Genomic DNA, 11,864 nt, shown 5'->3' with positions numbered 1-11,864 from the left:
CTCTCTTTCTCTTTGATCTTCCTCTTCTTTCCTTCTCGTTGGTCGTCTGTTTTTTGTTTCTCTCTCCATCTTTACCATTTTGCCTTTGTCATTTCAACTTTCTCTATATACATTTTGAGTAAATATTCCCTTCCCTCCCTCACATACTGTTCAATCACACATTCATATATACGTATTTCTAGTTCAGTGGTAGTGACCGGTCAACGTTTTCAAACACAATGGCGCCATCTATAGGATAATTCGATATACTATCAACCGCGTAGCCAGGATTTCATTTTGGAGGGGGCGGTAAATGCCCGCGAAGCGTGCCACCCGCCACCCTTTGGTGCCACCACTTACAGATCGCGCGAAGCGCGCTCCCTAGGGGGCGGGTGCAGGGAGGGGAAGTTTCCCCCTCTCGCGCGAAGCTTTCGGTGTTTCATAAATTAGAATGAAAAGGTGCCGTCTCTCTTGTCTCTAGTACCTATATCAGCTCCAATTCAGTTGACTATATTGTGATTTTGAACCTTGTTTTCAAAAGTGATTGTGAACGCACAAAAAGGATAAAATGGTGGAAATTAGAATGATAATTACACCGCGCGAAGCACAGAAGCTAAAGCGTTTTATCATTTTTTCCAGGGTATTTGCCGGGAAGAAGATATTCCTCCCCGCGCAGAGCAATGAAACTCTGAAATTTCAAAGGGCGGACGTTTCATATAATGCAGACATCTCTAATACCCCATCGGCTCTAATTCAATTGATTTTCTAAGATTATTGAACTTCATTACAAAGAAAATAGTGCGCAAAAAGTGGAAACTTCTGTGATTTATTGAAATTATATTAAAGGATGATGTACAATTTCTTTGACTTATCCTGAAGCACTTCATTTTGAATGATAAAGAAACTCACAATTTCAAACTGAGGGCGCAAAACAGGATAGGAAATAAATGTGCAGGGAAATGACATGAAGTTCAATAGAAATTGAAAAAAAAAATATTGTCTTTTTTTTTTATTTAATACGACACGAATTTATACCCTCGATCCTCTTTTTAACCTGTTTGCCCCCAAATTATGGTTGTTTAGCAATGAGCTGAAAAGCAGGAAAAGTTGCCTATAAGGAGGTGACGGCAGAAATTGATATAAAGATTTTACCCGCCCGGAGTCGACCCGACCAGAAGTTGTGCGATCAATTTGAAAAAAAGATAACTTTATACACTTCGGCCTAACCTTACTCTAATTCCATGCCCTGATGTATACATTTGAACTTTAACTGGCAAGAAACAATATTATTAGTTGAGGTGGAAAAACAGGATTAGAGAAAGGATGAGGGAAACAAAGTTCATATTCATATATATTAATTTAGAGCAAGAGTGAACATGGTGAAGGAGTTTCAGTCTTTTGAGAAAAAAATAAAGAATAAAAAGAAAAACCCACAAAGCTACCTTTCTTCCCTTTCCTCCCTTCGCTTTTCCTTTTCTCCTCTCTTTTTTCCCTTCTTTTTGGGGACTTTTTTTTTTGGGGGGGGGGCGACCGCCCCCTTAGCTACGCGCCTGTCAGAAGACACCGCCCACACAAGCACACAAAATACTGAAAGTAGCCATTTTATTTTTACAGGGTTAAACGTAAACATTTACGTCGAGCAAAGTAATTTGATAAATTGAAAAGAGCAATTATATTGAATTACAATACCGACGACAACAACAATGAACAATTAAAGGCAAAATGTTTTTACTTACTACATTAAGTTTTGCTTATTCATTTCCACAGTTAGATTTCATGGTCCGAAAAATAAGGGGTCTAATATTATATCATAAAACATATATGTGATGAAATATAAGATCTAAATTATAATATTCATTGGCATAAACAGATTTAGTTTAACCATGGAAAGGATCCATGGTTAAACTGTCTAAATTGATGTTTGTACTATCCCCGAAAAACACACAACTAAACCCTACGTTATTTTTCTTTGTCAGTTATACAGAGTGGAGCAAAAATTTCTGAAATCAAAATTTAGTATGAAATGTGTTTGAATGACATGAACTGAGAGAGAGAGGGGGAGGGGGGCGACGAAATATGGCTCTAGATCGGATAAAAAGAATAAAATTCAACTTTTTATATCGAATCAATGAAAATAACTAAACATTTATATGATTTGAATCTGAGAATAATATCTAAATATTACCCACAGTATTGGACGTTTAACTAAAGCTTTAAGCCCCCATCACACTTATTCGGAATCAGCAGGAATCAAGCAGAAGCTGGAACGAAAAAAATATTCAAAAAAATCTAGAATTTTTTTAGAGGAACTTATGAAGTCACCAAACTGGAGTTGAAATTCAGTAAATTGACCAGGTGAATCATCATACACTAGTCAAAATGAACCGCAATGGAGTCAGATTTATAATTTCATGCTACATTCTTGGACATTCTAGGCGCATTTTAGATATTCTGAGTGCATTCGAAATATTTTTGTCATTTCTTTTGGCCGTCCCGAAGGTTTTGGTCATGTTCAAAACACTCGAGGGGTATTTTCGAACGGTGTTCGAAGTAAATTTAAATGACCAACTGGTGGTCGAACAATAGTCCTTTCATTCCGGCTATAGATAGGATTAATCTGTTCAACGTGCCTCGCCAATCGAAAATTAAACTGAAGGGAGGGAAGGGAGAAAAAGGGATGGAAAATGATAGAGAATACATGAAGAAAAACTAAAGAATATACAATATAATTTGATAAATAATAACCAATTGTTAACAGAAAAATCGATTAAATAATGCATTATTTTGCTTATGCAAATGAATTGGTGAATTTGGATAAATCATTTCCGTGTGGTATAATGTACCCTGATCTAAAATGAGTGGGGCCTACTTCTCTCGTATAAACGCGGAAGTCATCCATTAGTCTAGTCTAGTTCGCTTCAATATCCTTCGAACGCTCGCTGGGATACTGTCGGAGTTAGTTCATGGTTACTATGGTAACCACTACCACCAACGAATCTAGCATCAACATCATTATTTATAGTTACGTGGCTCTTGCACTTTGTCATCGAGGTCAATTAATTTTAGCATAGGTGTCTTATGTTAGTTCATACTTGTTTAGTGCCCTTTGCCTCTATATACTGAAATGAAGATTGAGTAACGAAAAATGTTATTGAATAGTGAATAAATGGGAAGGATAGAAAGAGGAGAGAGACACAGAGAGGGATACAGACAGTGGTGGGAGAAAGAGGGAGAGAGAGAGAGAGGGGGGGGGGGGGAGAACGAGAGAGAATGAGGTAAATGGGGCAGGGGGGGGTATTTGTAGGCTGCCACGACAAGGACTGAACCTGCCCGGAAATTTGGATTCGCAAATGACAAATGTTATCTAAAAATGTTATATTTGTCATGAAAACATCATAAATCTGTCCCTACTTCACAGATCGAACCTAGAGGAAATATGTCCACAACATACAATTTATCATTTTCATCAGTTTATTTTTAATTGCTTAATAGATTTAGGGTTATCAATTCAACGTCTATTTTATCTCCCATGGGGACACTAAAACAAAATAATGGAATGTGACATTTCCAAACAAATATCTACGTCCTTGAAACAAGTCTCTACATTAAAGTTACCTTCATATTGTGTTTCTTGCATTTCCTTTCCAACTCGCGGTTTTAAACGTGTTATTATGTTGCAAATTGCACATTTGCATAGGCGGATCCAGCCCCCCCCCCCTCGCTATTGGCAGAGCAATAAAAAGGGAAAAAAGGAAAGAAAGAAAAAAAGGAAGAAAAAAGAAAGAAAAAGGGAGGGAAAAGAGAGGAGAAAAGGAAAAGGGGGAAGACGAGTGAATAAAATAAGATGAGGGGAAGACCTGGAAAATATAAAGAATCTTTCATGTCACTATATAAAATTTTCGCTCGCGCTTCGCATTGCCTGTTGGGTGATTTTCATATCTTGTTCAATATGGAGTTTAAATATCAAGTTTCGAAGTCAATATACAAAACATATTTCATATCGGAAATCGAACTTTCATGATTTTGTGTGATTTACAAATTGATTTTTAAAAAGTGCTCTGTAAAAATGTCAGTTTTATGATCTGAATATTAACATTTTCTGCTCGCGCTGCGCGCTCGCAAATTTTAATTTATCACGTACCTATTATTTTCGTGTATTCCATAAAGTTTTCAAAATATCCCTTTTCAGGTCTGATTGTCAAAACGTATCAGCTAGCGCTGCACGCTCGCATTTTGATTGGCGAGTTATGTATGTCTCAATATTGATTATACAACAAACTACTTAAAATCCCCTTTTCATGACAGTGTATAAAAAATTTAGGCTCGCAATTTGCGCTCGCATTAATGGTTAAAAATATATTAACTGATGCATCCTATTTATAATTACAAAAGTGCTTGAAATTTCCAGTTTTCAGCCCATAATGTCATCAGATTTCGCGCCCTCATTAGGCATTAATGAATAAGATATTGAATTCTCCGTTTTGTTTCATCTCGCGCCTAGCAATTAAGAGGAATAAGAAGACAGCATCATTTTCATATGATGACATGTCCTAAGGATGTCCCGGTCCTATGTCAAAACTCAAAGTAATTATAATGAAAAATACTAACTCTTTACCTCACTATTTTCCTACAAAGTGCTTGAAATATAGAGCTGAAATTGACTTTTTTCAGATCGGAATATCAAATAGTTTAAGCACGCGCTTCGCACTCGCTTTGATTTTCATGATTAAAGATGTATTCAGAATGCCAAGATTCTAGGTCTAAATATGAATTCAGATACTCGACTTGTTCTCCATGTAAATCGTTTTCCAGTTTCAGATCACAATATCAAAAATTTTCTGCTCGCGCTTTGTGGTCGCATTTTTAATGTAGGAAGATCCCCTATTACTCATTCTTTTCATGATTTACAAAAAAACATGCATTGAGTGTCCCGTTTTTAGGTCTAAATCTAGATTTTTTCCGCTCGCGCTTCGCGCTCGCATTAATTGTTTAGTTATATAGCTATCTTGTTCACGATTACAAAAATTGATTAAAAATTTCCATTCTTTATGTAGAAATGTCAAAAAATTTCAGCTCGCGCTTTGCGATCACATTATTTGATTGTTGAAATATGTAACGTCTTTATGGCTAAGTGCAAGCAGTCCTTTTCGATCAGTTCAAAACGTATAACAAATTTCTGCTCGCATTATTAATGGAAGGAAGACCCCCAATTACTCAGCCTTTTCATGATTTACAAAACATGAATAGAATGTCCCGTTTTTAGGTCTAAATCTCGATGTTTTCCGCTCGCGCCTCGCGCTCGCATTAATTGTTTAGTTATAAAGCTATCTTGTTCACGATTACAAAAATTGATTAAAATTTTCCATTCTTTATGTAGAAATGTCAAAAATTTTCAGCCCGCGCTTTGCGCTCGCATTATTTGATTGCTGAAATATGTAACGTCTTCATGGCTAAGTGCAAGCAGTCATTTTAGATCAGTTCAAAACGTATAAAAAAATTTCTGCTCGCGCTTTGCGCTCGCATTATCAATGTAAAGAAGATCCCCAATTACTTATCCTTTTCATGATTTACAAAACATGAATAGAGTGTCTCGTTCAGTAGGTCTAAATCTCGAAATTTTAGTGGTGGAGTTGTAATTGCGGATTTCTGATCTGGTGTTACTGAATCTGTTGTAGAGTGTGTTTTCTGTTTTACCAACGTATTGTTTATGACATTTCTTGCATGTGATGAGGTATATGATCCATTGAGATTTGCAATTGAGTTGTGAGTTGGTAGGGTATGTCTGGCCGGTGATCGTGATGGTGTATGTTTGATTATCTGTTGTATAATTGTGTAACATGCATCTTTTTGATTGGCAGTTGCGGAAGCCGTTGATGTTGTTATTGTTGTCGTTGTCTTGGTGTCTGCTGAGTTTTGTGGGGTCAGCCGCTTTTGTGAGGAGGTCACGTAAAGTGCGGGCCCTCCTAAAGGCGACCATGGGGGGGGGGGGGGGGGTCCTGGAAGGTGGCGTGAAGTAGCTGGTTTTCTGATAATGTAGGGTTGTGTTTGTGGATGATTCGAGTGATTTTAGCTGTGATGGGGTCATAGGTAACTACTAGGGGGTAGTATATCTGAGTTTGGCCATTAATTTCTCCCAATTTCCAATTTTACACAATGCATATTTGATATTCAAAAGATCATTTGATTCTCTTTAAAATGATACCATGCTTGTCATGATCATGCCATCACGAAGCAGAACAAGCAGGATTCAAAAGTGTTGGATGAGGTCTGAATTGAAAAGCTGCAAAACGAGCAGAAATAGTCATGAAGGGTCAATACAGAACATGATTATTTTGTCTGTGTCAATAGAGATTAAAATCCATTCAAATCAAGCCCCTGCTTCTGTAGTCACGGTGATGGTTCTGTGAGATAACATGGTTTGAGTCGTGGTTTGAAATACCCATGCATGTTTGTTTGTTTGTTTGTTATGTGTTTGCTTGTGCAGAGGTGTGTTTGATTCCATGTTAATGATGATGTAAAGGTGCATGGAAATAATTAAAAGAAACCGCTGAGAAACTCACTCATCATCACTGAAAAAAGAACTTTCAATATTGTGTCATTTTGCAACTTTTGAATTTTGACCTTGCCCCACATTTCAAGGCACTGCACCTCCATGTGAACGATAATCACATCATGTAGGGTATCATTTTAAAGAAAATTAAATAATCTATTCATTAATATTAATTACACATTGATATGTACTAGAACCGATGAGGCATCATCGATCAAAGTCAAAGGAAACCGCTAAGAAACTCAATCATCACCACGGAAAAAAGAACAGTGACTTTCAATATTGTGTCATTTTTCAGCTTTTGAAATTTGACCTTGCCCTATATTTCAAGGCACTGCACCTCCATGTGACCCATAATCATATCATGTAGGGTATCATTTTAAAGAGAATTAAATGCTCTATTTATTGATAGTAATTACACATTGATCTTTACTAAAACCGAGGAGGGATTATCGATCAAAGTCAGATTTCCAAACTTATTTTGAGGAGTTTATATATAAACCCCTCAAAAAGGTTTGGAAATCTGAGTTTGGCCAGTAATTTCTCCCAACTCCCAATTTTTCACTATGCATATTTGATATCATTCAAAAGACCAATTAATTCTTTTTAGAATTATACCATGCTTGTAATGATCATGCCATCACGAAAAGAGCAGGATTCAAAAGTGTTGGATGAGGTCTGAATTGAAAAACTGCAAAACTAGCAGAAATAGTCTTGAAGGGTCAACAAAGAACATGATTCTTTTGTCTTATAGAAATGAAAATCCATTAAAAAATACCCCTGCTTTTTCATTTTTGTCTCACCTGCGAAGCAGAGTGAGACTATAGGCGCCGCTTTTCCGACGGCGGCGCGTCAACACCAAATCTTAACCGAAGGTTAAGTTTTTGAAATGACAGCATAACTTAGAAAGTATATGGATCTAGTTCATGAAACTTGGCCATAAGGTTGATCAAGTATTACTGAACATCCTGTGCAAGTTTCAGGTCATATGACCAAGGTCAAAGGTCAATGGACTTTGGCAATATTGGGGGTATTTGTTGAATAACCATCATAATTCTGAAAGTGTATGGATCTAGTTCATAAAACTTGGACATAGAGTAGTCAAGTATCATTGAAAATCTCATGTGAGTTTCAGGTCACATGACCAAAGTCAAAGGTCATTTAAGGTCATTGAACTTTGGCCATTTCGGAGGTAATTATTAGATTGTTGACATAACTTTCAAAGTTTATAGATTTAGTTTATGAAATGTGGATATAGGGGTAATCAAGTATCACTGACAAGTCTTGCATGATCAAGGTCAAATGGCATTTATTGTCAATGAAAGTAGTATTGTATCATTATATGAATTGTGTTTTTGTGAATAATTATTTTATAGTAGTTTTCAAAGTCAGCACTGCTGCTGTATTGAATCGCGTGATTCAGGTGAGACTGCCAGAGGCGCTCCACTTGTTGATGTTTGATGTGGTTTATGTATTGATGGTTCTGCGAGATAACATGGTATAAGTCATGGTTTGAAATACTCATGCATGTTTGTTTGTTATGTGTTTGCTTGTGCAGAGGTGTGTTTGATTCCATGTTAATGTTGACGTTAAGGTGCATGGAAACAAAATAAACCGCTGAGAAACTCACTCATCACCACGGGAAAAAAGAACAGTGACTTTCAATAGTGTGTCATTTTGCAACTTTTGAATTTTGACCTTGCCCTACATTTCAAGGCACTGTGAACCATAATCATATCATGTAGGGTATCATTTTAAAGAGAATTAAATGATCTATTCATTAGTATCAATCACTTATTAATATTCACTAGAATCGAGGAGAGATTATCGATCAAACGATCAAAGTCAGATTTCCAAACTTTTTTTGAGGAGTTTATAAACATACTTATACAGTATTGTCAAAAATTTGTATTTTTCCCTTTATGCTCAATGTTTATATTTGGTATTCAGTATTTATTACATCATAATATTCAGTTCCCAGTGCCTTTAAGGTTGCTTAGTTGCTTCCTCATTCATTTATGAATTATGTATGAAAATACTCTCCTGTTTTCAAATGTTTTCCAGATTTTATCATTAAATTACCATGATTGCTTTACAATTTTCCCATGTAAATTATAATGCATGTTAACTTTGTATGTAGCTTGATTTGTTCTGGGTTTTTATGATGAACGAAATAAATGCTATCAAATCAAATCAAATTAAGGAAAACTTGAGAGGTGTCAGTAGTTTGTTTCTGCTAGAAATATTTTTTTTTCTTCATTATTTAAAGATACATAAGCAAGATATTAAACAGATTTGCAAAGCAATATCCAATTTTTATTTAGTTCTCTCGTCAGGAATCATGTCATTACATCAGTCTCATTTTTCATAATTTTGATAGTTGTTACTTGGTTTCATGTATTTTCTATATTCTGTAAATTTTGTGTGTGTTAGTCCCCAGACTGTTTTACAATGGCTTGATTGAATAGAATTGAATCGAATCAGCCGCAAGAAATTGATTTCATGATCAGAGAATAGAAATTGTATGTTTACGAATTTTGGAAAGGATCCGCATAAATCACTAACAAGGTTTTTACCAGGAATTTGTCACCACGTCAGCTGTGAATTGTTATGGCATGCTGAGCAAGGGAAGCAATGAACTCCTTGAGGGGCAGGCTAGGGTTTACTGACGGTTGGGCTCATCTTCAGATGGGCTAACAACATTCGGGCTAAACCCACTTAGTTCAATTCTCATTTGGTCTAATGACCACTTGGTCTAATAGCCAATTAGTCTAATGACCACTAGGTCTAATTGCCAATTGGTCTTAAGACCACTTGGTCTAACAGCCAATTGGTCTAATTGCAATTTGGTCTAATGCCCAGTTGGGCTAATCGTCACTTAGTCTAATTTTCTTTTTGTTTAATTGCCATTTGGTCTAATTTTTTATTATCACTTGGTCTAATTGCATTTGGTCTATTAATAGTTCGTCTACATGTCGGCTAATCTAATTCTAGTTGGTCTCAAACCAGTTCGTCTAACCCTCACTTGGTCTATTATTCATTTGGTCTATATTGTAGTTGGCCTAATGCGCAGTTGGTCTATTTTCCATTTCGACTAATTTACACTTGGTCTAATTTCCACTTCTGCTAATTCCCACTTCGTATAATTTCCAGAAAGTCTAACATTCATTTCTTCTACATGCCACTTGGTCTAATTTCCAATTTGTTTGTTGGCCTTTTCCCATTAGGCCATTTATTCATGATATTTGTGTTTTTCTTTTTCATTTTTGAACCTGAACACTGTAGAAATTTAATATTGCATTGCATGTTGTCCGCTCTAGGCCTTAATATATTAGGCCTATCAATATTCTTAAATGCAAATGAGAAATGAGAAGGGATGGGGAAGGAATAAAAAAATAAGAACAAGCGAAAATAGATTAGGAGGAAATGAGAATGATAAAGGTTGAATGTAGAAGCCCTACATTTAACAAATGTTGATGAAGAAGAAGAACAAGAAAAACAAGAAGAACAATAAGAACAAGAACACGAATAATAATAAGAAGAAGTAGAAGAACAAGAAAAAGAACAAGAAGAACATGAACAAGAAGAACAAGAACACGAACAAGAAGAAGAAGAAGAAGAAGAAGAAGAAGAAGGATAAGAAGAAGAACAAGAAGAAGAAGATCAAGAAGAACAAGAATAATAAGAACAAGAACAACAAGAAGAAGTCGGAAAGGTCTTGGATAACCTTTTGGGTTGCCAAGAACAACCTTTGCTCAAAAGGATACTTAGAATGTTAACATGTTATAGTGAGCAGGTCTATTTACACAGATTTCTTTGTTGTGGATATTTGAAATTTCGTGCAGCTCATGTCACTGAAATTTGTAAAGTACTCTTATTATTATTTCATTTTATTAAGCAGACTTTTTTTTATATTTATCTCTATTCGGAGAGCTCCGCGAATCAGAGACGAAGAGTTTCCGAATCCATCCGAATCATATCGGTCAATATTCGGGCAGAATCGGTCCGAATTTATTCGGGAGAATTCGGTTTTGGTGTAACCCTAGCTTAAGAGAGCCCAGTAACAGTCATATCACTGCGATCGACACCAAACAGATAGATTGTACGTAATTAGAAATACACACGGGCGGAAATCCCAGGGGGGGGGGGGGACGGGGGACGCGTCCCCCTACCATTTGGAAAGGGGTGGGGTGACACAATACCAAATGTCCCCCCTACTATTTGTGGTCTTTTATGATGGAAAAGAATTACATCATTCAAAATCGAAATGATAACCTTTTTTTTTTGCTTGTCAAATTTTCCGTGGGAAAATCCTGGATCCGCCCCTGGTTCCCCTACCTTTGGGGAGAGATTTCCCCCCATGGAAATACAGACAGATCGATCATGAGTTGTTTTTATTGGTGTGACTTGCATGGTAGCTTGTGTTTGGAGGAGTTATTCATTCTGCTTATCTACAATTCTATATACCCTACAGCATAAAAGCTTTTAACAAACGCCAAACAGCTCAAAACCTGCGCTGTCACATTCTGGTAACATTCCCCTCAGCACAATCGTTTGTATTTTATTGAAAAGAAAATGGAACAATTCAAGATTTAGGTCATTTCACGATAATGTAGGTGGGTGCTGAAAGTCATGCCACTCAAGATAATTCTTTCTCTCCTCTCTTTTACCCATCAATTTACAGTGTGATTTTTTTCTTCTGCTCCAGGTAAACTTCAATTTCAACTCCACCGTGTGTTCATGTTAACACCATATCCTTTATACTTTGTATTCGAATACCACCACGAAACATTTGTGTCGAAGAGTGCTAGTTATACGAGGTAGATGTAAATAATAGGTATCATGATAACAAACGCCAATGATGTCAAAAATCTTTGCAACGTTTTATAGCAGTCAGTTTTGTGATTTATTATGAACTTTCTGGAAACCCACCAGCTATCTACCTATACCAGTATACATTGCAAATGATGTTGATATCAGACACTCTTCAAACGATTAACAAATATTTTATTTACATCATGTAGTCTTTCTTCCAACTGATTGCAATCGTTGATAAATTATATACATGTAAAAGTAAAAGAAATTTTCATTTGTATATAATCAGTGGAAAAAAAATGACATTCTTCTTTTATTTTCATATAGGTAGAGAGTAATGATCTAATTAACGGTATACGTATTCCGAATCAACTAACATGACGTCACAATATTGCCTGTCACGTGACCACAAAAATTCTAATTTTTATCATGGTTACTATACTTTTTCGTTTTTAAAAACTATTGTTGGATTAATTTGGCTATTATTATGGCAGACAACTGATATCAGCCGATAATAATC

Source organism: Lytechinus pictus, chromosome 7, assembly GCF_037042905.1.
Source record: "Lytechinus pictus isolate F3 Inbred chromosome 7, Lp3.0, whole genome shotgun sequence".
In the NCBI taxonomy this organism is placed as follows: Eukaryota; Metazoa; Echinodermata; class Echinoidea; order Temnopleuroida; family Toxopneustidae; genus Lytechinus; species Lytechinus pictus.
This window is presented reverse-complemented; position numbering follows the sequence as displayed.